Source organism: Lathyrus oleraceus, chromosome 3, assembly GCF_024323335.1.
Source record: "Lathyrus oleraceus cultivar Zhongwan6 chromosome 3, CAAS_Psat_ZW6_1.0, whole genome shotgun sequence".
Taxonomy (NCBI): Eukaryota; Viridiplantae; Streptophyta; class Magnoliopsida; order Fabales; family Fabaceae; genus Lathyrus; species Lathyrus oleraceus.
In genome coordinates, this window is record NC_066581.1 from 240,787,692 (window position 1) to 240,815,265 (window position 27,574).

Genomic DNA, 27,574 nt, shown 5'->3' on the forward strand with positions numbered 1-27,574 from the left:
AGAAGCCTTCTGCTTGCTACCATTGTACTTGATGATAACAGGCTCGGGTATCCGGAACACTGGGGAGATCACATTGACCTCAGGCTCATTTTCATCAACATTCCTGTTTTGAAGGATCTTAATGACTCCTTCGTCCAGCATTTCCTGAACATCCTTGCGCACCTGGCAACAACCCAATCGGTTAACAGAGCAGACTCGGCATCCATCATGGTCATGCTCATAATGAGTGTGGTTACATAATAAACGGTGCGTCTCGACCAGCGATTGTTGAATATGACTGATATATTTGACCTTTTATTTGCCAGGGCAACCCTGGACCATGTTGACAGATTTCCCATGTTCGGGCAATGGGTTCTTCTTCACATTAGGGCCTACGTCCTCAAAACATAGAATACCACACCTCACAAGGTCTTGAACCTTGGTCTTCAAAGGGTAACAATTCTCCACGTCGTGGCCGGGAGCACCAGAATGGTAAACACAATGTAACTCGGGCTTATACCACCACTGGGGGTTAGCAGGTATAGCCGGTGGGTCTCTCGGAGTAATCAGTTTCCTCTCTATCAAAGAGGGATATAACTCTACGTACGTCATCGGAATAGGATCAAAAGTGACCTTTTTCCTCTCGTAACTCGTGCTGGTTTGATTACTGTTTCGAGGCTGGTAGGCCTGCTGTTGCGGACGGAGCTGTTGTGGCTGATATTGCTGAGGTGGTTGCTGATTGTTGTCGTGATGCTGATACCGTTGATTATCTTTGAAAATAGGTGCTATATGAGCCACCTGGTGTTGGTTACTGGCGGGACGCACAGTCTTCCTCCTCACAGAGGGTCTTCTTGGTTTCACATGGGAGGTCACAACATGTGCCTCTCCATCTTTCTTCTTTGCAAACGCCCCATAACGTTTGGCAGAAGAGCCTTCCTCTTTGGTTAACCGTCCTTCACGGACCCCTTCTTCTAGACGCATCCTCATATTTACCATCTCGGTGAAGTCAGAAGGAGCTCTAGCAATCATCCGCTCATAATAAAAAGAACTCAAGGTCTTCAAAAAGATCTTAGTCATCTCTTTCTCTTCTAGCGGAGGCACGATCTATGTTGCTACCTCTCGCCACCTCTAGGCGTATTCTTTGAATGTTTCCTTGTCCTTCTGGGACATGGCCCTCAATTGATCCCTATCGGGAGCCATATCCACATTGTACTTGTACTGCTTGACGAAGGCCTCGCCAAGGTCGTTGAAGGATCGGATGTTCGCGCTGTCTAAACCCATGTACCAACGCAAAGCGGCACCGGACAGACTGTCTTGAAAGTAGTGGATGAGTAGTTGGTCATTATCGGTTTGAGTCGACATCTTCCTGGCATACATGACCAGGAGGCTGAGAGGACAAGTATTTCCTTTGTACTTTTCAAAATCAGGGACCTTGAATTTCACAAGGATCTTCACATTTGGAACCAAGCAGAGTTCGGCAGCAGACTTGCCGAAAAGATCCTTCCCTCTGAGAGTTTTCAATTCCTTGCGAAGCTCAAGAAATTGATCGTTCATAGCATCCATCTTCTCATAAACATCTGGACCCTCAGACAGCTCAGAATGATAGATGGTGTCGTCTACCCTAGGCAAAGTATGCACGACAGGAGGATGAACGGCAAGGACCGGGCTAGATGCCGGCAGAGAAGCAAAGGTGGGAACAGGACCCTCAGGCATGAAATTGGGAGGCATCCCCCACGGGAATTCGGTTGGCATGGCTGTTGGAACAAAGTGTGCACTGGCAGCGGGCACAGTAGAGGAGATAATCTTGGAGATAACTGTCCTCTGCGGAGGAGTTGAAGGTGTCGGAGAGGACTGGCTCTGGGCAGCCATGAATGACTCCATTAGGGCAGTCAATCTGGCCACTTCCTCTTTCAGCTCGCGGTTCTCTTGCTCTAAGTGATCCATCAGTCTTGAAATGTTGGCTCTAGTGTAGTACCGGTGAGTCAGCTTGTCTTCAAAATAAATGAAGGACACCGAGTTAGACCACAGGGCAAGGGACCGGAAACAAAACCTGTTTATGCATATGATGCATGCAATGCTTGTGCATATGATTTGTTTTTTATTTCAAAGGAACTTTAGAGTTTTATTTGCAAATTTTGGAAATATTAAACATTTTAACACATATGGAAATATCTCATCAAATAATATCAGGGAAAATAAATGCAGCATCGTCAATCATATACAAGAGAAAAGGAAAATAATCATCCTATGGATCCCTAGAAACAATCATCTAAAGCTCAGGACACAGGAAGATAAGATGCGCGAAGCCTCTTCACCTCCCTCTCGTAGGCTGCCTCCATATCGGCCTTCTCTTTGGCGAGTCGATCATACTTACTCTTCCAGAACTTAGAAGACTGGGGAAGTAGAGAAGTCCATACATCATCAGGGTCATCAATAACCTGATGCTCAAGAAACTCAATTAACGCATCCTTCTCCTTAATCTGCTGAAGCAACTCTTCACGTTCACGGATCCAGGCACGTGAACGGTCTTCGTCTCTCAACTCCTCTACTCCTCGATTAGGGAGGGTTGAAGGCCCAACCATAATCATAGGTGTAGGTCTCGGATACTCGTAAGGCATGAGATATTCAGACGCCCTTTTCCTAACCCAAACAGTGTAAGGCTCCAAAGCGATGCAATTCTTAGGACCCAACTCTTTCCTTCCTTTCCTATGAATCTTGCGCCAAGCGCGGACCATCCTAGCTTTCAAGCCTTGGGGATCTTTACCATCCTGAAAGAATACACCCTCTAACAGAATGTTATTGGGTTTATCCTTTAGGGGAAACCCAAGATGCCGACGTGCCTGTAAGACCCCAATTTTGGCCCTAAGATCCCTCATGGCATCATATCATTTTATTGCATTGCCTCAAGGATCTTTGGACACCTTGCTTCCTCCCTGTGGGTGGGATATTTCTTGAGAGTGGTTCTAGATCACCAAGCATTGCTTGCATTTTGTATATCATTGCTTTTCTTTTAATCACTAACCAAAAATGTACAAAAATATGTCATTAACCTTTGTTACTTGCAGCTTAAGCAATCAACAGGTCAAGGCAATTCAAGTGAATCCTTTGTGCAAGAGATGAGTTTCCATTGAGATATGAATCATGTGATCATTATATGGAGCTTACATGAGCTATAGGTTCATTTTGGAGCAAATTCCCAGGTGGCAGAGGCCCCAAATTCATCAGAACATTTTCAGGTCATCTGAGGCCAATGTAGTCAACTATAAAGTCAACTGAATGCTCTGAGTGTGGGAATTGAGATTCTTCATCCCATTCATGTTCAAACAATGCTTATTCATCATGTCAAATGTCAACATTGAAGAATTTGAAGTCAAAGCAAAAGTTTCCAAAAATGGAAAGTGACCTATAATTTCAACTTTCCAAAAATGGAAAGTTTTTGGTCCAACTTCAACTCAACTTTCCAACATCAAGGAAGCTTCAAATGAATTTTTGTCCAACATGAAAGTTGAATATCGCTCTCTCCCATTTCCAAAAAGTCCAAGAAAATGAGCATATGATGAATGGTTGAGGAGATATGGTCCAATCATTGCCAAGTGTGCATGGAACTTCAAATGGCCATATCTTTTGATTCATAACTCCAAATTTGGTGTCTCTTTTTCTAAAATGCTTGTCATGACATGAAGTTTCCAAAACATCCATCACATTGCATGAATTTCCATCATATGATCATTTGTGCATTCAAGTCAATTTTGGAGGGAAACTTGAAAATTTAAAAATGGTGCATCATGGGAACTTTCCACCATTGCCAATGTGTTTAAAAATGATTTTGAGTGACTTTGATCAAGCACATGACACTGTTCACGTGGGTTTACTACATGCACCATGCAATTTTCAATTTTTTGCTAAAACACCTTATTTTGCCTAACTTCAATTAACCAAATTAAGTGTGGATTAGCAATATGATTAAGAGAGCATATAAATACTAAAACCTAACAGAATTTCAAGGAGCTTAATCACTTTTCACCATTTTAGATCTAGTTTTCATCTCACATCAAAATTTTTCTCTCAACCAAAACTTGCAATTTCTTCACATAACCTTGCATTTTTCTTTGATATTCTGAATCATTGAGTGTAGTAGATGGAGAATCAAGCTTTGGATCATTGATTTTGGTTAGAATTCGTGCATAGAAAGCTCAAGAACTCAAGAATGGAAGTTGATTGATAAGCTAGATCTACACGGTTTCAAGCTTCCTTTTCTTCATCAAACATCACAGCAAGTATTCTGGAGTTGATTTGGACCATTACAAGCCTTGAATCGTGCGAAATCCAGAACCTGCTCTTCAAGAGGTAGGTTTTTCGAAGCTTTCAATTCTCAAATTCATTGCCATGATAATGTAGATCTCATGATGCTGGTTAATCTGATGGAAATTTCATGTGATTTGGTGCATTATTGAATGAGATATGTGTGATTGAAGTTTTGCATTCATAAATGTTTTGCATCGATTCTCTTTGATCTTGTTGAATTAGGATTAGATGTTGCTTGATCTGTGATCTCCATTGAAAGAGCGTGCTAATGATGTATGATTTTGGAATTTCTGGAAAATTTGTTTGAGCTTGTTCCTGTTCATCATCGTCTTCGTGAGGAAGACGATGTAGCGTCCGCTTTGTGACGATGTAGCGTCCGTCTGGTTATTGTTGACGCTGGCCTAGGGTTTTTGTCTCATTCGTCCATGCGTGTGCCTTGCTAGCGTTTTGGTTGGCCTCAATTGTTTTGACCGTGCCACTTGGGCGCTTGACTGATGATTCAGCAAGCCAGCGCATTAATGAAACGCATCGTTTCATTGCCTGGCGCGCTTTCTTTCAAATTCATACCCGGTTCGATCCCTGGCGCCATCAGTTTTTCAAATGTTCTCATCTTTATGCATTTCCCTCCTTATTTTCCATGCTATGATCATTTTGATTTTTATATTTTTTCCAACTTTGAAAAATCATATCAATTTGAAAAATGCTCCAAAAAATACCTGGTTTTTTGCTACTTGTTCATTGAGATGTCGTCTATTTGATGATATTAAATTCTGAAGTTGTGCATGGCTGTTTCTTTGAATTGTGTTAGAAGATGTGAACATGTGTACATTTGTGACCTTGCTCCATTCATCTTATCATAAAATGCTTGATATTGATCCAAATGCCATGAAATTTTGCATGATGATTCTTGACATATTGATGGATGTTTTAGGCTTGGTTTGGTATTTTTCTCATTTGCCATTTCTGTTTTATGCACATGTTTGCATGGTGTGACAATTTGTGTCACACATTTGGTTGATCAACTTGTGCAATTTCATTTCCATATCAAATGACCTCTGTTGATTCTGATTTTTTGTATGAGGATTGTATTGGATGTGTTGTATGTTCATGATTTTTTTCCAGAATTATTTGAATCATTTCTGTTTAGATTTGGAATTTTCATTCTCAATGTACAAATATGAGCTTTGAAATTGTCTTTGACTTCTCTTGCACATGAAATGCCTTTTCTTGATGATTTTGTTTTGGTCCTTTTTAGGACATGTTAATATGTGTTTGAAGTTGCATTGTGTTGAATATTAGCTCCTGTTTTGAATTTTTTCTTCACATTTGACCCTAGGCTTTGACCTAGTGGTTTATACTTACATGTGAGCTTTGAATTTCAGGACCAAGCACCTAATCTCCATGGTTGATGTTGCTTCATCATTTGAATGTTGATATTTGCTATTGATTGCTAACATTTGGTTGTTTTGTAGGTTGATGACAATTCACTTGAGTTTGCCTTATGGCTTATATGTTGTACATTGGGATTGTCTGTTTGTTGTTGACTGTTGTCTGTTTGTCTGAATACTGTACTGATTTGTTTAGTTGTTTACACAGGTACCTAAGTTGCTTTAAGTTCATTTGAACTTTGCTTTGCTTGTGGTTGGCATACCACTTAGGTATTTCCCTTGATCTTCAGGTAGTCTGGAAGACCTGTCATAATATTTTGGCAGGCACCTGTCTGAAGCCCTCCTTAAGAGGCCATGTCTTTGTTTGTTTAATTTTGTGCCAAGCAGGTTAAGTCCTCTTAAGAGGCAATTGGAAGATAAAAGGGATGTGTAATCCATCCCCTGTTATTCTGTTGTGTCATTCATCTTGCTACACAATATGTTGATGCACTTTGAATAAAAACCAAAAATCTTGTACATAGAGTCATGTCATTGTGGAGAAGAGTTCCCCATTCTGGACTCCCACACCTTCTATTGATTCAAGCTCTCCCAGGCTAGGGATAAGAGCTATGAGGCATAACCCTCATCTCCATTTCATCTGCTCACCCTAACTCTCAATGTTAGAGGTTAAGAGCCTGACTACCCATTCCAGTATTTAGCTTGTTTGTCAAGGTCGATATGACCCCTTGACTAAAGCCCAACCTTGATTGAGCCTATTGATTGTGTATAGTGTGTGATAATTAACTGCTTGTTTGCTTGTTTACCCATATGTGCATAATTGTTTGTGTGTGCCTTTGTGCATTGTTTTCATCTTTGAACATTAATTATATATCATTTCATGATCATTGTTCATACTTTGTGACATTGTGTTTTGTCCATTGAGGAGTCAATTGTAAGTCCAGTTATTGGCAGTTGTTTCCTATGATCTGGTAGGATTTGGAACTAAGACCATTAATTGGCATTCCTTTCCTTGGAGTCGAGTGTAAGACCATTTATTGGCAACTTGTTTCCTCTTGCTTATTGCATTTGTTTCCTTTGCTTTGTGAGACTAGTGTAAGTCCATAGATTGGCATCTGGTATCCATGTTTTCTTTGCTTTGTGAGACTAGTGTAAGTCCATAGATTGGCATCTGGTATCCATGTTTTCTTTGCTTTGTGAGACTAGTATAAGTCCATAGATTGGCATCTGGTATCCATCTTTGTTTTATGAGACTAGTATAAGTCCATTGATTGGCATCTGGTATCCATGTTTTCTTTGCTTTGTGAGACTAGTGTAAGTCCATAGATTGGCATTTGGTATCCATGTTTTCTTTGTTTTGTGAGACTAGTATAAGTCCATAGATTGGCATCTGGTATCCATGTTTTCTTTGTTTTGTGAGACTAGTATAAGTCCATTGATTGGCATCTGGTATCCATCTTTGTTTTGTGAGTCTGGTATAAGTCCATTGATTGGCATCTGGTTTCCATTTATGTTGTTTATCTGTTATCTACTTGTTGCCTTTTCCAAAGGAATCACTTGGATCATCTACATACGATCTCAAGAGGAGGTGAACATCTAAGAAGTTTTGCATCCCTTAACCTCCCACCCTTTTTGTTCCTTAAACCTCCATTTGCATGTTAACTCAAACCAGAAAAACTTTGTGCAAACATTTTCACCTGTTTTCAAGTTAGAAACCTAGGCCTTAAGCCTTTGATTTTCAAACTTCATTTTCACAATACTTCTTCTGAATTGAACTTAATGTCAACTTTGACTTCATTTTGTGAATAATTCCAAATGGTTAATTTCACTCACTCAATTGCTTTTGTGGCCTTTGTCCACTTGTTAATCAATGTTTTCATGCATTAGCTATAGATCTGAATTATCATAGTGGTTGATGTAAATCTCACCACATCCTTAGTGATTGAATTGTAAGACTTCCTTGCTTATTATAGGGCATGGTCCCTCACTAGCAAGTTGAAGCTGTTCTCACATGGTGGATAGTTGGTTCAGGTTGAGTTTTCTCCCGTTGATAATGAAAGACCTTAGGGCTTCTGTTTAAAATCAATCCACTCACTGTTGGAAATTTTTTAGCCGAACTACGGCGTTTTGATCCTTATCTTTCATGAAAAGGTACGTAGGCAATGGGTTTCATCCATCCAAACACAAAAATAATAAAAATTGTATATTCTTTTCTCATCCCTCCAATCAATGTTTGCACAAAAATATTTCATAAACAAATAATTGATACAACAAGTTGTGAAAAGAGGTTCCCTTAGAGTACTAAGGATGTTGTGGGTGCCTAACACCTTCCCACAACATAATTACCCCCTTACCCAGATCTCTGACCTTTTCATTAGTTTTCTATGTGTAAAACTTCTTAGGCTTTTGTTCGCTTTTTAGCCATTCCTTTGGATAAATAAAAGTGCGGTGGCGACTCTATCTTTGTATGCTTTGCTTTTGATTTAATCAATAAATCATAAAGTGACGAATACACCGCTACATGTCTGCTATCTCTTGAGAAGTAGGAACCCTTTCCAAGCCACTGAACGACAACTGATCCAGAACAGGTATACCCACAAGATAAGCATACTCGTCAAGTGTAGGCAAAAGCTGAAAATCCGAAAACGTGAAGCAACGGTACAAAGGATCGTAAAACTGCACCAATACACTCATCAATCCTTCATCCACTTGAGTGGTCAGAAGAGGAAGAAGCTTCCCGAAACGAGCCTTGAAACTCAAGGGATCTAATACATAAGATGTCAAATTCCTTAACTTTTTCAAGTCTGGTTGTCTGAAACTATACTTCTTTGTATTCCTTCTTTGCCTTTCCATGTCTGAAAATTTTGCAAATAGACCTCTTAAGTTCCTTGAAAATTTTCTCATTATTTTGATGATATGAATGCAAATGGGTGCATGAATGCATGAATGCAACAATCACACTCAAGGATCAAGCAAAGCACACCAAACAAAGGTCATGGGATGGATCGTGTTATCCTTAATATCAACCATCCATTTTGGTGGATTATGGTTTACACCTTATCAACACCCAAGTTCCATTGATATTAAGGATACCTGAACGGATCAACCATGAATCAAGGGTTTGTTGCAAGTCACGAGCATGGAGTTTAGGTTAAGAACCACCCAAAGGGAGTGTACTAAGGTTTAAACCTGCCAAACATGTTCTACAAAAGGTTCCCATAGTCATCATCCCATCTTTTGGATATTATCGGAGGAACGACTACTCGTATTCCAAAAATATTCTCAAGAGAGACTCTTATGGGTGTAGTATCGCGTAACAATCGTATCAAATCTTACACTTGAACGACTTTCGCACTACATCCTACGAATAGGCCAAGATGGGTTTGGTAAACTAAGGTCCTTGGCTTCTAAGGTCTATATTGGAAAAAGTAATGTCTAACCACAACTACTTGTGTGACATTATTGATCCCAACATGACCTCCACCAAGTGAATGGGCTTGCAAGTCAACTTGCTAAGGAATAACTCCACACAAGTCGACAAGACTATGTCATTCTCCTATCCTAAGTGCACTCGAGTTCGGGTATAGAACTCATCTCACAAAGATCACCAAGCATACAAGGAATTAATATTCAAGCAATCCAATCATTACATACAATACAGTAATCCCAAATTGCACAAAAATATGTCACACAAAAAAATATACAATACAATACAACAAATATGAAAAGTAGGCAAAATCCACTAGGCAAAGATAATCCTCCCCGACAGAGTCGCCACTTTTCTGTAGCGGGGTGAACGACGTTACTACGCAATCTACCGGATGCTCGACCTTTGGAGACTTACTCGCCTGTAGTAGAAGGAGATAACGTGTTCTTAGGAGAAGAAAAATCAATGGGTTTGTTTGCGTTTTAGGAACGCGCATGCAAAATGAGTCCTGGACGAAGGAACCTGCATAAAGTAAACACACAAAACATTGCCTCTTATCGAGGTCTTCCAGCTAAGAAAGCAGTAAAATGTTAAAAGATGTAAAAGGGATTAAGATCTACCACACGGATAAAGATCCGGAGTAACACCAACTCAAGAAACAAGAAACCCAAAGACTCTTCCAAGCTAAACACCATCAAAGAAAGCGAGTCAGTACAGGTAATCGGAATAGACCTCCAGGTGGTATCCCACAAATAAAGTGGAACACCAGGCAAGCTATCCCTGCAAGGGTATGTGAGCCCTCACAAAAACTCAACAAACGGGTTAGAGTAACAGGATGGAATCAGGAGAAAACATGACATGCAAAACACAAAACAAGTTAGAGCAAACAAGAAAAAACAACTACTATCGCGATCGCTGCTACATCACCTAGCGAAAGCTTAGAGAAGCTTCGCTGCAGGCTCGCCTAGCGAAGGTGCTAGCGAGCGCCTGCGGGTTTCGGGTTCTTCATTGATAACAGTCCGATCTCGGCAACCCAAACCCTATGGTATCCATGAGAAACGAAACGATCAAACATTCAAGGTATTGTTTACACATTCATACACATCTAAAACCGTGGGCAAAACCTAACGTTACCTCATACATTCAGAGTATTCAAATTGAAGGCATAGAGTAATATGGATAAGGGCAGACCTGATTGGAGAGCTCGGTTGAGATTGAATTGCACGGTTCGGTTTGCAGAGTGATTTCAGGGTTTGTATGAGATAGAGCTGATTCTGTGCGGATGAGTTCTCTTCAGTGTCTGGAGGTTGCTCTGAGTTCTCTGTCAGGTAGTCTCTCTCTCTGATAATCCAGGGTTTGTAATAGTCTCCAGTCTGTTTTTTCTCAAATGAAGCTCTGGTATTTATAACCTGATATTGGTGACTTGGTGGGCTTCAAATGAGGGCAACTCAAGCCCATGACTTTCTGTTATTTTCTGAAATGCGCGCGCTTCGCCTAGCGAAGGATCTGCTCGCCTAGTGAGCATGACAGTTCCTTTCGCTGAGCAAACCATTCTGCTCGCCTAGCGAGCATGACAGCTCAGAGACAGATTTTTGCTCCTTCAAGATTAGCGTTTTGAATGGTGAATAGATCCCATTGGAACATATTGGAAGTAACCCACGTCATTCCCATGTATTGACTAATCCCACAAATAGAATCCACAAAGTGTCTTGGATGATACTCAAGCTTCAAACAAAAGACGTTAGTGACACATTTTTGTGCTTTTGGTTAGTAAACAAAGATAAGAGAAACAATGATATATAATTCAAGCATGCTTGGTGATCTCAAACCAATCACAAGGAGTCCCACCCAAAGGCAAAGGGAACCAAGATGCTTATGATCCTTAAGGCTATGCAAATGCAATGTTATGATGCCATGAGGGATCTTAGGGCCAAAATTGGGGTCTTACACATGCCTATTTGCCTTTCCCAATGGCCACGACCTCAACCGTCTTCTTAGAGGATTGCTTCTTTTTGGAGTATCTTATTATTCCTTCTTACCATCCCTGGTGTATTCAGATAACTACCCTTTATTGTAATCCATTCAATTGCATCCTTGATATGTATGCAATCGTTGGTGGTGTGGCGACGCTTTTGTGGAAACCGTAGTATTTTGATCTATCAATCTGGGCATACTGTCTAATCGAATAAGGGTTTTTATCCCGACTTCCTTGAATTTTATGGTAGCACACTCAATCAAAATATTTTCTCATGAGGTGTTTAAGAGAGTGTAAAGTCAAATTTCTAATGGGGCATTTGCTCGTGTTCCTCTATGGTCTTCGCACAATCTTTCTTCGATGTTCAACTATATCTAGGGTTCTCTGGCCCTCAATTTCCTCCATCGGTCAACAATTTCTCCTTATAGTTAATGTAGGGTTACACCCTATCATTTCTCGGAATGTACTATCAGGCCTAAGTACTTTCTCAAAGATCTAACACTTGAGGTTGTCATATATCCCTCTAACGGACACTACTACCTTTGTCAAGTGGTTGATGTTGTTGAACATGTGACTTTATACAAAGGAGGGGGTGTATTGTGGGTTTTAGAAAAACAATAGTTTGAAAAAAATTGTTATCATTCTCAGAGTTTAAAACCATTTTGATAAAAAAATGATTTAGAAATTAGCAGCGAAAAGTAAATATGCAGAAAATAAAGAGTTAAGGGTAAGAGAAATGACACCAAAATTTTATACAGGTTCAGTCAAGAAGACTTAATCATGTCCCTAAGATTTGATCTTGAGAGTATTCAATAATTTTTAAGATCTTTTATTAGGTTAAACTTCTGAACCCCCTTATACAAGGAAAAATGAAGTTTCAAGTTAACTTCCAATTAAACACTGAACAACGGAGAGAAGCAGTTAGTATTCCTTCCGAACATAAACTTGCCGAGAAAAGCGCTTAGTATTCCTTCCAAACACGAACTTGAAGCAGTTAGTCTCCAAGCTAAACCGATACTTTATACAGACTTATCTCGAATAAAGATGAGTTTTTAATCAGGTTGAATTCACAAACCAAATTAGGGTTTTGACCAGAATGACCACGAACCAAGATGAAATTTTAAGCCATGCTTATCTCGAACCAAAGTGAGCTTTTAACCAGGATGAACTTGTAACATCCTAAAAGCTCATACTCTTTAATTTAAAAAGACAAACAATATTATTTTTAAATAAGGTGTTACACATTCGCAACATGCATATTCTTCCACTTAAAACAATTTAACATGCAGAGGTAATTCAACATTTAACAACAATGCTTAAAATTATCTATTCAAAATGAAATACTTAATTAAATAAACAACTCAAAATCTTCAACTCAAAAAAATAGTGAAACGACCTGTTCCCACTATTACAGATCAGGGCAACCGAAAACTAAATAACAGGAAATGATAAATAAACAAAGAAAAGCCTCAATATCGTCTTTCAACTTACATCAGATATTGCTCCTCTTGATTATTTGTACCACAACGAACAGAACACCACAAGCAAACAAAATAGGGGTAAGAATATGCTTAAATATATTAATACTGCAAGAGAATGCAAGGGTAGCATCAAATAGCACAATCACCAAACATACAATTCATTTATAACAACCACACAAAAACAATTGACAATGCCTTTATGTATGCAATGTGACTCACAACTCGACTCAATACATGTGGTACCAATTTGGATATCAGAGGTACGTTACTAATCTCGTACACTCAATAATGGTTCCTCTTTGAATTGGGTCCCCACTTCTGAACCCCACTCGTCACTGATCTCCGCTTATGAATCATACACTTGTCATTGATCCCCACTTCTGGATCAACAACTTATCTTATTAAACACGACCAAACAGTAACCAACAATCGCTGGAATCTGAGACACATTGAAAATTCGAGTAAAAGCGGAAACTTTGCATTATCACACTCGTTAAGCGAGATTCGTCTTGCTAAGCGAGAACCAAAAACTAGAAAATATCACATTCTATCGCAACTCGCTAAGAAAATGTCTTCCTCACTAACCAAGGGCTTGCTAAGCGACATTCATCCTTGCTAAGCAAAATTTCCCATAACTGGTAAAATCAGAAACATGATTCGACCATTAGAGCCATATCAGAGCTCTGATTTTGACCCCCAATCGTCCAATTTAGACAAAGGACAACATAAACATATCATACCATGATTAATACATCACACATTCACTAATTAAACACCAATAACATTATAATGCATGAATTTCATGTTATTCACAACAATTATATTATTTTTTACACAAACCTTTCCAAAAGAACACATAAACATCAACAATGGTGAAAATATGAGGAAAATCTAGAGGGGGTGAGGATCCCTATCTACACTTCATGTATTTGACACCAATATTAGAGTAATCTCCCATTTACCTTAATTTCCAACAGCAAGTTTCAAACTTTGATTATGTCTTCTCCTTCCAAAAAAATTCTTTACTGTTCATTTTCTCTTTCTCTCTTTTTCTTAAATTCTACGTATTAGATAAAAGTTCCAATCCCTCATATTATAAATGACCTCATTATATTTTTCATAATTCTCAACTTATGGGATTTTACTCCTTACCACACTAATTTCACTAAAATTTTAATTCAACCCCATAATTTACTATTTCTCTTATTTTATTATTTTTAATTAAATAAAATATGTTAACTCTGAATAAAACCCAATAAAATACCACATAATAAACATAAATCATATAAAGAATTTTAATCCCCCAAATAATTAAATAAAAAGAAATAAAAGTTCAATTGAATAAATTAATCGAATCAGGGGCATTACAGAACTCACGAACTGAGATGGGATTTTGAATTGGGCTAGTCTTGAACCGAAGTAAGCGTTTTCACTGGCTGAGCTTACGAATTGAACCAGCGACTAAAACATTAAATCCATAAACCAAATCATTGAAAGGGTTTATCTTTAAACCCAAATAAATACTTCCTTAAGGACAAATTATTCAACCAAGAGAAAAGCACTCTTTGGTGAATTTACAATAAGACCCTTTCAATAATACAAAACTCCTCACCAAATAGGAAATCTTTCTCGAAACGTTATGACTAAATTAAAGTGATAGAAAATGAAATATATTTTAGAGAGAAAGTGCATGAGGAGTGAGATAGAAGGATCGCGTTTCTAGATGGTAAAATGTGAAGGGAGAGGCCTCTGTTTATAGGTTAGAGGTTGGCACAAAAAAAGAAAGTTTCGTTGGCCAAAATAAATGCTCCAATCAATTGGGACCTTAGGAAAATCGATTGGAAGTCCTCAATAATCATTTGCTAGATCTAAAAATGTAAATAATGGATACAGAAACGTTACTCTTCATTAATACATTATCATAATCGTTTATGGATGTTGCTTGCACTACCCTAATCGATTGGGGACTTGGACAATTCAAAAACTTGTCCAATACTATTTCTTATGAATTTCAATTAGAATGACTCCAAAACATTTTGGGGATGTTTTCTTTAAGAAGTAGAGGCTTAAAACTTGCTTTATTGTGTGTGTGATTTAGCCATATAACTTTACAAAAAAGACCTTCATGTTTTTACAAAACATGGTTGACTCAGACGTTACAGGGCGAGCTTTCACACTTCCTCTCTTTCACACTTTGAAGCTTCAAGACTTTCCAAGCAAACCAATCATATAGACAATTTCTTGAATCTTCTTGGAGACGACACTTGATATTTCTACAAATTGAATTCCATCATTAGAGAATGTTCGTAGCGATTACCAAACCCTAAGGCACTTCCTTGCATTTTTAACCGCTTGTCATACTTGAATCCTCATAGGTTGTAAAGGTTGTATGATTTTTTGTACATATTTTCATTCAGGTTATCATAAGTTTTCATCATCAAAATCACATTATCAATATTAATCTTTAATCACTTCTTTAAGTAACCTGCAAAACATAGTTCCATAGAAGTATACATGTATAGTTTCCTTTTTGCCCTAAGTAACTCCACTAAGGGTTGTTGCAAGCACAAAATTAAATTTTATAATTATCCTATCCATATGGACTGGTAGTTTCCAAAGTCCATTCAACATTTTTTATGATTCTAAGTAGGGAATGATTTTGTACTTGTTATGATGCATGAAAGCAAATGACATAAAGTAAAATGAAGATTTCAGTGTTAAAAGTGAGAAAACTTGCTAGGGATAGATTTGATCATTGCATATTTATCATTCATAACCATATGTAAGTAATATACTCCTCTACTTAGCTATTAACATTACCAGATGTTGCTTTCATTCGTATCTCTTGTCGGTCTTAACACCGTGTGATCATTGCATTACCTAATAGTTGATATCTTAGTCTATTAACTAACACAAAGAAAAAGTTCCAACAGTTATAAAGAAGCAAGACTCCGCAATGTTCTTGCTACAGCACATGCATGTACCAAACCTAACATGATGTCTATCCATTAGTATCCAATATATGAAAAGTTTGGATCTAGTAATTACAAACATCTTTCAAATTTCAAGTCACACCATGAAAATAATTTTTAGGTAGAAAATCTAAAATAGACATTAAGGGTAAATATTTCATCCATATTAAAGCTTGAGCATAGTTACATAAAATGCCATGACATATTTAATACATGAATATAATAACTATATCTACCCCCAACAAAGAGATTTTTAGCTATGCTTATTCATCATAGTTATATCGTAATCACACAAAGATGAGCTTGGTAGTTTATCTTACATGTCACTTGAGAAGTGCTTCTGCCTTTAATATCCTTTTCTTATTCTCATGTAGGAGACCAAGGTGAACCTACTAAAACTATGTACTACCTCAATCCACCGAAACTTCCTTAGAACTGAACTGGAAACCCTTATTTATAGTTACCGATCATGGTCCTTCGTTGGGTGCACCATTCCTTCGACCAACAAGCTCGTTTTATTATAGGTTAAGCAATGCCAGATGGACTATAACAAGCCCTAGACACCATGCTTCGCTGGGCGATTTTCTTATCTTCAACCAATGAACAAACATTTTCTTCACCATGAAGTACCTTAGCCTTGAAGTCTTCTGGTCTTTTTGAGCTTATTAGGATTGCCTATAATCATGTCCTAGAGAGCTTAACTTTGTAAGGAATTGCTCTGGATAGGCCTTTGTGCTTCTCATCATGTTTTTCTAGTCCTTTTAACCCGTTTTTGGTCAATATATACTAGTAAAATCCAAACAGATATTCTATTACTTTTTATAGATAAATCAGAGGTTTTTATTTTGATTGCTTGTAACATAAATTAATAAGTGCATGTCTATTTTATGCAAATTTGACATTTATCAAATCTCCCCAATTTATCTTTTTATTTTTCCTCAAACAAAATCAATTCAAATTGTTCATAAATCTTTTAAATGCATGTTTCACTAAAAGGTTAACTGACTTAGGTAAAAAACTTTTTGAAATTTTTTTATGACATAGTATTCTTTCGAATGCAAGTTCATAGTCAATTTCATGACTATCCATAAACCATAGCATATAGATAAATCATTTTCTTGACCAAAGTACGATTTTAAAACATGTCTAGATCAATAGTTAATCATTAATCAGAATCATGGTTTCACTAAGCATCTTTCAATGGTTAGTATTTCCCTTATAATTAGAAAATGCATGAACTATAGAAACCCTTTGCATTTTATCGAAGCAGAATCACAAGATATATCATTAGTCATGGATCACTAAGGTCTTTCTTTTGGTTGTGACATGGATCGGATTACATAAATATTGACTTTTCTTTGGATTAAAAAGTCTAAAGATAAGAGAGCATAATTTCTTTGGTAAATCATTTATTTTTTTGAAAAATTCTATTTCTTTATGTCCATTTTCTTACAACCATTTTCTTATGTTTTTTTTTCTTTTCTATGATTGACTTTTAATTTTTGGGTTATTTATATTAAAGCCTTTTCTTTCTCTTTCATTTCACAAGTACTATTTGAATTTCTTTTTCAAAGCATTTTCTTCCGTGCTCTCATATCCTTAAGATAAGGTAGTGAACATTTTTTTTCTTTTACATTGGGTAAGGGTTGTAACATTTGAAAAGAACAAAAATAATAATTTTAATTCAAAAAGATTTGTCAAGTGATTCAAACCCCCATAAGGTAGGATTTTTAGGTCAAGTAGTTTTTTCACTTAATAACGAACAATGCCTTGATCACATTTATGACTTTAAAACATATCAAGTAATAGTAAGACGGATGCAAAGTATACATAGTTAGCATGCTTGTCTACTCTCATTATTTATTTAAAACATGAGGTTGACACACATGTTACTTAGGTATGCTTATGATTCTTGACTTATATCAACATGTTTTCACTAGCCAGTAATAAAATCAAACTTTTAATAAAGCAAATAATTCACTATCATGTTATATTTCACAAAGAGTAAGAACATTAATCATGAATAAGGAAATTTAAAGAGAGTAAAACATTTTTCATTACATTAATTCTTTGAACTTTTGTTATCAATCTATTATTTGTTTAGTTATTCCATTGCATCTGGCTTTTTAGCTCACCATTATACCATGCGCAAACAAAATTTATTTTGGCAGTATTCTTTAAAAAATTCAGAAATTGACAACATCACTTAATCATGAAAACCATTTAAATTCAACAAGTATAAGGTACTAGGTGTTGGCTTTGATCATATATGCATTCCATCCTCTATAGAAAATATTTTTATGTCTTTAGGCAACAAAATTATGAATGAAATGAAGAGTTCTTCGCCCATCCCCAGGTTCCTCGCCCACCCAACTCTATGCAGTGCTTCTCGTTGGGCACACACAAAGCTCGACCATCAAGCTCTCTGCGCTAGTACAGAAAACATGTTGGGTTTTTGTGCTATTTATGATGCCAAACTCATCATGATTCAAAGGATGATGTAGTATATACTCATAAAAATGGGAATGAGTGTGCATGGTGTTTTGTTAGTGAAACGAATACAAGAACCAAATATAAATTCAAGAAATAAAATAGATCAAAATAAATGAGGATGAAAGCATAAAGAATTCATAATTTTGAAGTTGAAGTGGTTTGAGATTTTGAAGCGGTTCTTGTCATATGTTACCTAGGACAATTCAATTTCGGTTTGTGTCTTTATTCCAACAATAGATATCTTTGGATTCATATGCAAAAAATCATTTGAATAACATACAATTTTCTTATTTGGACAGTTCAATGATAAGCATGGGAAACTGGAAGTATTCTTCTTTTGGAACATAATATTTTTGTTGGAAAAATGACTTTAAGCACAAGGATAAGGGGGTGAATTATGGTATTTAAAATTCACAAATAATTTAGTGGTTTTATTAAAAATAGAGAGTTAAAGAGGATAAGGGTTAGAGAGATTGCACTAGAGATGAAAAATAGTAAATAGCAGCAAAAATAAAAAATAGTAAATAAATAGCATAAATTAAAGAGGATAAGGGTTAGAGAGATTGCACTAGAGAGTTATTCAAGTTCGTCCAAATGTTGGCTTACTCCTGTCCTCAAGAGGTCTTCTTGAGTTTTTGATTAAAACTTTGAGATTTTAGAGATTATGCCCACTTTTGATACAAACTGATCTTTACAATGGCTTATCTCCAATAAAATAGGAAGCTTTTTCCCATGCTAAGATAATAAAACAAATAGATATTTTCCAAGCTACTCTTAAGAACCAAACAAATATTTTAAGACTGGTTAATCGCAAGAATCAAACTATATTCTTCAAGAGTATCGCACTCTTGAAAGTAATAATAAGGGTACTTCACTAAAACAATTTCTTCCTCACAAGTAGTGTTTCACTCAAAAGCACCAAGGCAACTTAAGTGAAAGAAAATATTCTTTTAGAGAGAGAGAGAGAGAGAGAGAGAGAGAGAAATTCCAAAGAAAATGAAAACTTTGGATAATTGGTGTGAAATGAAGAGGATCAGTCCCTCCTTTATATAGGAGATGGAAAATACAAAAATAGAAAAGATCCATGGGTGAAATTCAAGTCCTGATCTATTGGCTAACCCAATCGATTGGATAAGTTAAATAATCTTTTGTTTTGGCCCATTTTGGAAGGGTTTGAAAGGATCCATTATCGGTCATTAAGACACTGTCATAATCGATTAATCAATCACTTATGATTCTTATAATTGATTGGTGCAAGTTAACAATTGATTGGGTAGTTTAAAAAGTCTTCCTAATTGATTGGCTTAAGTCCCCAATTGATTGGGTAGTTCAAAAAAGCCTTTAAAAGAGACTGTTTGGTGAGAATATGGAAACAACAATGTCTAAAAGGGGGGGTTGAATAACCCCAAAATCCCTTTAGACAATCTGAAAAACTTTTTAGGCCCCATAAAACAAAATCGGAGATTTTAAGAAGCATAGATGCAAAACACAAAAACGAGAGCTTGGAAGCATCTTAGTAAATCAATGACATGTGAAATGGTACATAAGGTTACCATAAGATTGATTTCTTTTAGTGCAAATCACTTACATGACAACCAAAGTCGTTTTAAACGAAGCGATTTAAAAACACATTACTTAGATGTTCTTAACAATGCGCAATTGACTTCATTATGATTCCTTAAGATTGATACACCACACACACAACTTACTTCATGATGATTCGTTAAGATTGATACACCATATACCTAAGCTTTTACATTAAATCACTATAAGCATGACCTAAACAATATGGTATACAATCAATGCAATCTTACAAATATGTAACAACAAATATGAATGTATGAATGCTTTAAAGCAAAAGGATAGGGAAAGGGAAAGATACACAAAGATATATAGTGCTTCGAAGTTCATCCTCGCTTTGTCTACATGCACTCTTTAATGGATGATGCCATTGGAACATAAGCACGGTCTTCAATTATGATGATAAAATGTTTACAATGTTTTGATTGTAAAGAATTATCATGCGATAATTCCCTCTGATGATGCAGACATTAAACTGCTAACAAAATACAAGATACCTTAAGATCTTGATCCAATAACCTCGTTATCCATAATAACCTGCTCCAAGTATTTGTGTGTGGAGATCCACCTGATCCCACCGATTTCTTGTTTGGGAAATACTCATTAACTGGGTGGCATATTGGATAACTCCCAACTTTGTCAACAAGCAATCTTTCTCCAAAGCCATCAAAGAAGGATAAATTCCTACTCCTCCTTACGGACCGCTGATACTTGATCTTGCCAAAGTCTTCCTTGGAGTATAATGGAAACTCTCATCTTGTTAGATAACAACTCAATGCCAAAATTCACTCAAGAAACAATACATGCACCTGTTACCATAAAAAACCAGCTACATACAAAAGTATTAGATACGCTAATGTACCACTAGTCTCCTTTATACTCAATCTTTAGAGGAGGGTCCATAAACAAGGAAAAATACTAAGGATGAAGATGGTGAGTAGTTCCCGCTAATCTCAACAACAACTGACATTACGAGCGATTAGTCAAGTAATTAAAGTTTGATGAATGATGAACACACACAAGGTTCAATCAAGTTTCCAAATAAACGGGTCTTGGTTATTTATTATTATCAGGAGCTTTATAAATTTTCAATAACATTGATAAACTAATTCTCAAATTCACATAAGAACAACAACAAAATTGCACAAAATAAGATGCAACAAAAAAGATAAAGAATTGACATGGGTTCAGTATCAAAAGGTTGGTGTTTAGAGAAGAAGAGAGAAGAATGGTGTAAAGATGAACACACTAAGAAGAGAATAGAAAAATCACAAATTTGTCTCTATGGATTATCATAGGTTTCCCACAATTGTTACTTTCACCATAGAAACAATCATTTAAATAACTGATGAAAAATTGAATTTTTTAAAGTTTGATTCGAATCAAGAAGGATTTGTGATTCAAATCAATCTAGGCAGTGTTTAAATGGGCACTTTTTAAGGCTAATGATTTTAATCTCTTTTTTTTACTTGATTCAAATCAAATGAGGTTTTGATTCTAATCATGTTCAACGTTTTATTTGGATCATTTGATCCATAATGATATTCCAATTTTTAACAGGTGAGTGATTCGAATCAAATATAACTCATGATTTGAATCAAATACCAAATCATCAAAACTCAAATATTCTAACTTGTGATTCAAGCTACTCGTGTGGAAATGACAAAATAGTAATTTTCATAGGCTCAAAAATGTAAAAACTAACAAGGATCAAATGAATATAATTATGAAATGTAGAGGGTTCTCAGTGGTACAATTTAACAATTGAAGCGATTACAAATAAATGGAAAGAATAGTACAATCATAGATGAATTGAGATAACATACAAATTAAAAATACAAAATAAACAATAATTGAATTGTAAAATATCAAAACACAGTTGATACTTAAAGTATGTAAATAATACCAAATGATACTATGTGCTTTCAGTCTCCCCCTTTTTGATGTTTAGAAAAACTATGAGATTATTGTTGATGAACTAATCCAAAGCGATATTTGGAATTTGGTGGAACAATAGTCAATCTGATGACTATCATACAATACTTCCTTTGAGTTATAAAAGTTGTAAATCTCCCCCTACATTAAACACATAATGCATAAATATCGACAATATCTCAATTACTTATCCCCCTTTGTCAAATATCAAAAAGGAGATAACCAGATAAAAAATGCACAAATAAAATCCAAGCTAGCGCAAAAGCCAATACACAGTGTCATACATAGTGAATCATAAACACAAACCATACAAATCACATATAAGAGATAACGCAAATACGCAATATGAAAAAGGTAACAAGATAAAGATAGCAACATAATGAATATCAGAGATACCAAAACAACATGAATTAAAATAATAAAATCCACTTGGTACTACAAAGTTGTTCAACACACAAAATACGATGAACAGGTCACAACATAGTTGTCCAAACCATACAAAATGACATAATTAAAAACTAAAAATGATAAATAATATGCATGGAAAATTATATCATGAAAGAGTGTAACACCCCAATAAAATGAAATAATTATTTAAATTGAGTTAATAGTATATTATTAATTTAATTAAATAATTGGATTAATATTATTGGATTATAATTATTATTGGAATAATTATTTATTGGAGTATATAAGTTGGAATAATAAAAAGTCCCAATTTTTGGAAAAGGGTTTTCACGTGAAAAGGAACAGAGAAGCGGCTGAAAGAGAGAAAGGGCAAGAGGCAGAGCAAGAGAAGAGGAAAGGCTTGAAGCTAACGGAATTGCCGGATTTACTCAGGTAAGGGGGGTTTATCATCGCTTAATGGGTATTATGGGATAATATGTGATGGGTAGTGAGAAACCATTGAAATTGCCTCTGATTGAATGATATATGTGATGAACTTGTGAATTATTGATGAACGAACCTGGATGATAATTGATGAGAAATTCGTAGGAATTAGAGGTAGAAAGGTTAACAAATTGTGAAATCGAAAATGTATGATTCGTGTTAGATGATATGAATGAATTGTGTGTAAATTTGGACTGTGGAAGGTGAATTTGGATAGATCTCGTAGCAGAGAAAGCCATTGCAGATCTGGAAATTCTGGTTTCTGGTCATACGCGTATGGCACTAGGCAATACGCGTATGAGATGGCTGGTACGCGTATGGATGAGGTCTTACGCGTATGAGTGAAAAAAATGATGTTTTGAACGTGAAATTGTCTCTGTTGGTACGCGTATGGGGATGTAGTACGCGTAGCATACGCGTATGAGAGTGGGCAATACGCGTATGGAAATGGTCAAGCGTGAGCAATACGCGTATGAGAGTGGGCATTACGCGTATGGACTTGGTCAGATTTGGGCAATACGCGTATGGGCATAGGCAATACGCGTATGGGCAGATTTGTGATTTTTCTGAACTGTTGTTGTGCAGTTTTTGGTTGTTTAGGCTGAGTGATGTACTTAGCTGAGGTATGATGTTGTAGGGATCATTTCCTGTTGTTTTGAATAGTATAGGTATTAGTAGAGTGTGCTAATACTATGATTGATTATGTGGCATGATATGATATGCTTTCGTTGATGATATGTGATGGTATACATGATGATGTGAATGTATGCGTTTGTGAATAGACTATTTTATGGCTTAGAGTGTGAGCATGTGTCTATTCTTGAATTGTTGTTGATGTTGCATTGCTAGGTGATTAGCATGCATATTGTGGCCCATTTGGGGTGGTAGCTAATTCCCATGGTGAGGAATTAGTGAGTAAATCATTTTGATTGTTGTTGTTGATGTTTGCATGCTAGGTGATTAGCGTGCATAGCATGGCCCATTTGGGGTGGTAGCTAATTCCCATGGTGAGGAATTAGTGAGTGAGTCACTATGTCTCAAATGAGTGGGACTAGTGAGCTTGGTAGCCGTGCCTGGATTTGGACGGTGAGGTTGAACTATATGTTCACAAAATAGTCGGTACCGCATGCATGGAGTCTCATTGCATAATATATGTATGGCGTGTAATATGAATGGATGTATTCCAATATTACACGTGTATTTGTGTTGGTATGGTTGTGTTGTTATAATGTATGATGTTGAGTTGATATGACTGTTCCTGAATGTGTGTTTTGATTAGGGTGATGAAGTGTGTTAAATCACTTAACATAACATGATGTTTTATAATATTCATTATATTGATTGAGGAACTCACCCTTACAACTATTTTTCAGGTAACGAGAAATGAGTTGAGTAGAAGCTAATGCTCGGAGTCTAGTGTAGTCTCCGTAGTGGGTCATGCTCTGATAGATGTAACATCGGGATGGGATGTCTGAATTATTTTACTGTTGGTTGTGAACCATTTACATGTAGTGTAATACATGTTTGATTGAATTGAATTATATCCGCTGCGTATTATGCAAATGTTCATTTTGATTAAATAAAGAGCATGACAATTGTTCTTGGAACATGGTGTGAAATGTTTGTGTGACACCCTTGAAGGGCATAATATCTCTGATTGATATATGTTTATTATTTTTATTATATATATATTTGGGGTATTTTTAGAAGGGTGTTACATTAGTGGTATCAGAGCATAGTCGGTCGAGTCGAGTCGTAGTTTTTCTGTTTCCCCTGTACGGGATAGGTGTTGTGTAACCCTATCAGTACTTATTGTTTAGCTTGTTGGACTTTCAGATTGAGATGTCTGGAAGAGGTAGAGATGATGCTGCGATTGCTGAGGCTCTGGGTATGCTAGCTGGTGTACTTGGAGGGAATCCGAATGTTGTGGGAATGGGAGCTGCTCGTCAACTGAGTGAGTTCCAGAAGAACAATCCTCCAATGTTCAAGGGAGCATACGATCCAGATGGTGCTCAGAAGTGGTTGAAGGAGATCGAGAGAATCTTCAGAGTGACTGAGTGTGCCGATAACCAGAAGGTCAGGTTCGGTACGCATATGTTGTCTGAGGAAGCAGATGATTGGTGGGTTGCTACCCGTACTGAGTTGGAAGCTGCTGGGAATGCTGAGATTACTTGGGCAGTGTTCAGAGAGAGATTTCTGAGGAAGTACTTTCCAGAGGATGTCAGAGGAAAGAAAGAGATAGAATTCTTGGAATTGAAGCAGGGTAACCGGTCTGTTACTGAGTATGCTGCTAAGTTCACAGAGCTGTCAAAGTATTACACTCCGTATAATGAGGCTGCTGGAGAATTTTCGAAATGTGTGAAGTTCGAGAACGGGTTGCGTCCCGAGATCAAGCAGGCGATTGGATATCAGCGGATCAGGGTGTTTTCTGATTTGGTTGACTGTTGCAGGATTTTTGAACAGGATTCCAAGGCTAGAGCAGAGAGCTATCAGCAAAGGGTTGATAGGAAAGGTAAGAATCAGATTGATCGTGGGAAACCGTATGCAGCTGGCAAAGGTTTCCAAAGACAGAGTGGGATGAAGAGGCCTAGTGGGGGAGATTCTAGTGCTCCTGCTAAGTGTTACAGATGTGGTCAGGCTGGACATCGTATCCATGAGTGTACCAGTAATGAGAAGAAGTGTTTCAAGTGTGGAAAAGGTGGTCATTTGGCTGCAGATTGCCGGTTGAAGACTGTGACTTGTTTCAACTGTGGAGAGGTGGGTCATATCAGTCCACAGTGTTCTAAGCCGAAGAAAGAAAATCAATCAGGAGGCAAGGTTTTTGCTTTATCAGGTTCTGAGACTTCTGCAGACGATCGTTTGATCCGAGGTACGTGTTATATTAATGGCTTTCCTCTTGTAGCTATTATTGACACAGGTGCGACTCATTCTTTTATATCTTTGGATTGTGCTGTGAAACTTAAGTTAGAGATATCAGAGATGCATGGAAGTATGGTGATTGATACTCCTGCAAAGGGTTCAGTGACTACTACTTCGGTTTGTTTGAGTTGTCCTTTGAGTATTTTTGGTAGAGACTTTGGGATAGACCTTGTGTGTCTTCCGTTAGTGCAGATTGATGTTATTCTGGGTATGAACTGGTTGGTGTTTAACCGAGTCTATATCAACTGTTTTGATAAGACTGTGATATTTCCGGAGATTGAGGAAGGGAAAAGTTTGTTTCTATCAGCAAGGCAGGTGAATGAGGCAGTAATAGATGGGGCAGAGTTGTTTATGCTGTTAGCGACTTTGGAGGCTAAAGATGAACTGGTGATTGGCGATCTAGCTGTGGTGTGTGATTTTCCTGATGTGTTTCCGGAAGAGGTGAATGAATTGCCGCCAGAGCGTGAAGTTGAGTTCTCGATTGATTTGGTACCTGGTACTAGACCGATATCGATGGCTCCGTATCGTATGTCTGCTGTGGAGTTAACTGAATTGAAGAGTCAGCTGGAAGATCTGTTGGATAAGAAATTTATTCGTCCGAGTGTGTCACCGTGGGGTGCACCAGTGTTGTTGGTTAAGAAGAAAGAAGGTACTATGAGGTTGTGTGTGGACTACAGGCAACTGAATAAAGTAACGATCAAGAATCGGTATCCTTTGCCGAGGATTGATGATTTGATGGATCAGTTGGTTGGTGCAAGTGTGTTCAGCAAAATAGATTTGAGATCGGGATATCATCAGATACGTGTGAAAACTGAGGATATTCAGAAGACTGCTTTCAGAACAAGGTATGGACATTATGAGTATTCTGTAATGCCTTTTGGTGTGACTAATGCGCCTGGAGTATTTATGGAGTATATGAATAGGATTTTCCATCCGTACCTAGACAAGTTTGTTGTGGTGTTTATTGATGACATTTTGGTGTATTCGAAATCTGAAGAAGAGCATGCTGAGCATTTGCGATTGGTTTTAGGAGTTCTACGAGAAAAGAAGTTATTTGCTAAGCTATCCAAGTGTGAATTTTGGTTAGAAGAAGTTAGTTTTCTTGGTCATGTGATTTCAAGAGGTGGTGTTGCTGTTGATCCTTCTAACATAGAAGCGGTATCTAAGTGGGAAGCTCCTAAGTCTGTTGCTGAGATTCGAAGTTTCCTTGGTTTGGCTGGTTATTATAGGAAGTTCATTGAGGGGTTTTCTAAGTTGGCGTTACCGTTGACAATGTTGACTAGAAAGGGGCAAGCGTTTGTTTGGGACTCAAAATGTGAAGGAGGTTTTCAAGAGTTAAAGAGAAGATTAACTACTGCTCCTGTTCTGATATTACCGAGTCCGTCAGAATCGTTTGAAGTTTACTGTGATGCTTCATTGTTGGGTTTGGGTGGTGTGTTGATGCAGAATAAGCAGGTTATAGCTTATGCTTCGAGACAGCTGAGGGTTCATGAGAGGAACTACCCGACGCACGATTTAGAGTTGGCAGCTGTGGTTTTTGTTCTGAAATTATGGAGGCATTACTTGTATGGGTCAAGATTTGAGGTTTTCAGTGACCATAAGAGTTTAAAGTATTTGTTTGATCAGAAAGAGCTGAATATGAGGCAGAGAAGATGGTTAGAGTTTCTGAAGGATTATGATTTTGGTTTGAATTACCATCCGGGTAAAGCAAATGTAGTAGCTGATGCATTGAGTCGGAAATCGTTACATATGTCTATGTTAATGGTTAAGGAATTGGATTTAATTGAACAGTTTAGAAATTTGAGTCTGGTGTGTGAGAGTACTCACAGTAGTGTTAAATTGGGTATGCTGAAGTTAACAAGTGGTATTCTGGATGAGATCAGAGAGGGTCAGAAATCCGATGTGCTTTTGGTTGATAAGTTGACTTTAGTGAATCAAGGTCAAGGTGGTGAATTCAGAGTTGATGAGAATGGTGTTTTGAAATTTAGTAATCGGGTGTGTATTCCGGATGTTATTGAGCTTAAGAAGAGTATTCTTGAAGAAGGACATCGTAGTGGTTTGAGTATTCATCCTGGAGCTACGAAGATGTATCATGATTTGAAAAAGTTATTTTGGTGGCCGGGAATGAAAAAGGAAATTGCAAGTTTTGTTTATTCTTGTTTGACTTGTCAGAAGTCAAAGATTGAGCATCAGAAGCCGTCTGGGCTAATGCAACCGTTGGCTATTCCAGA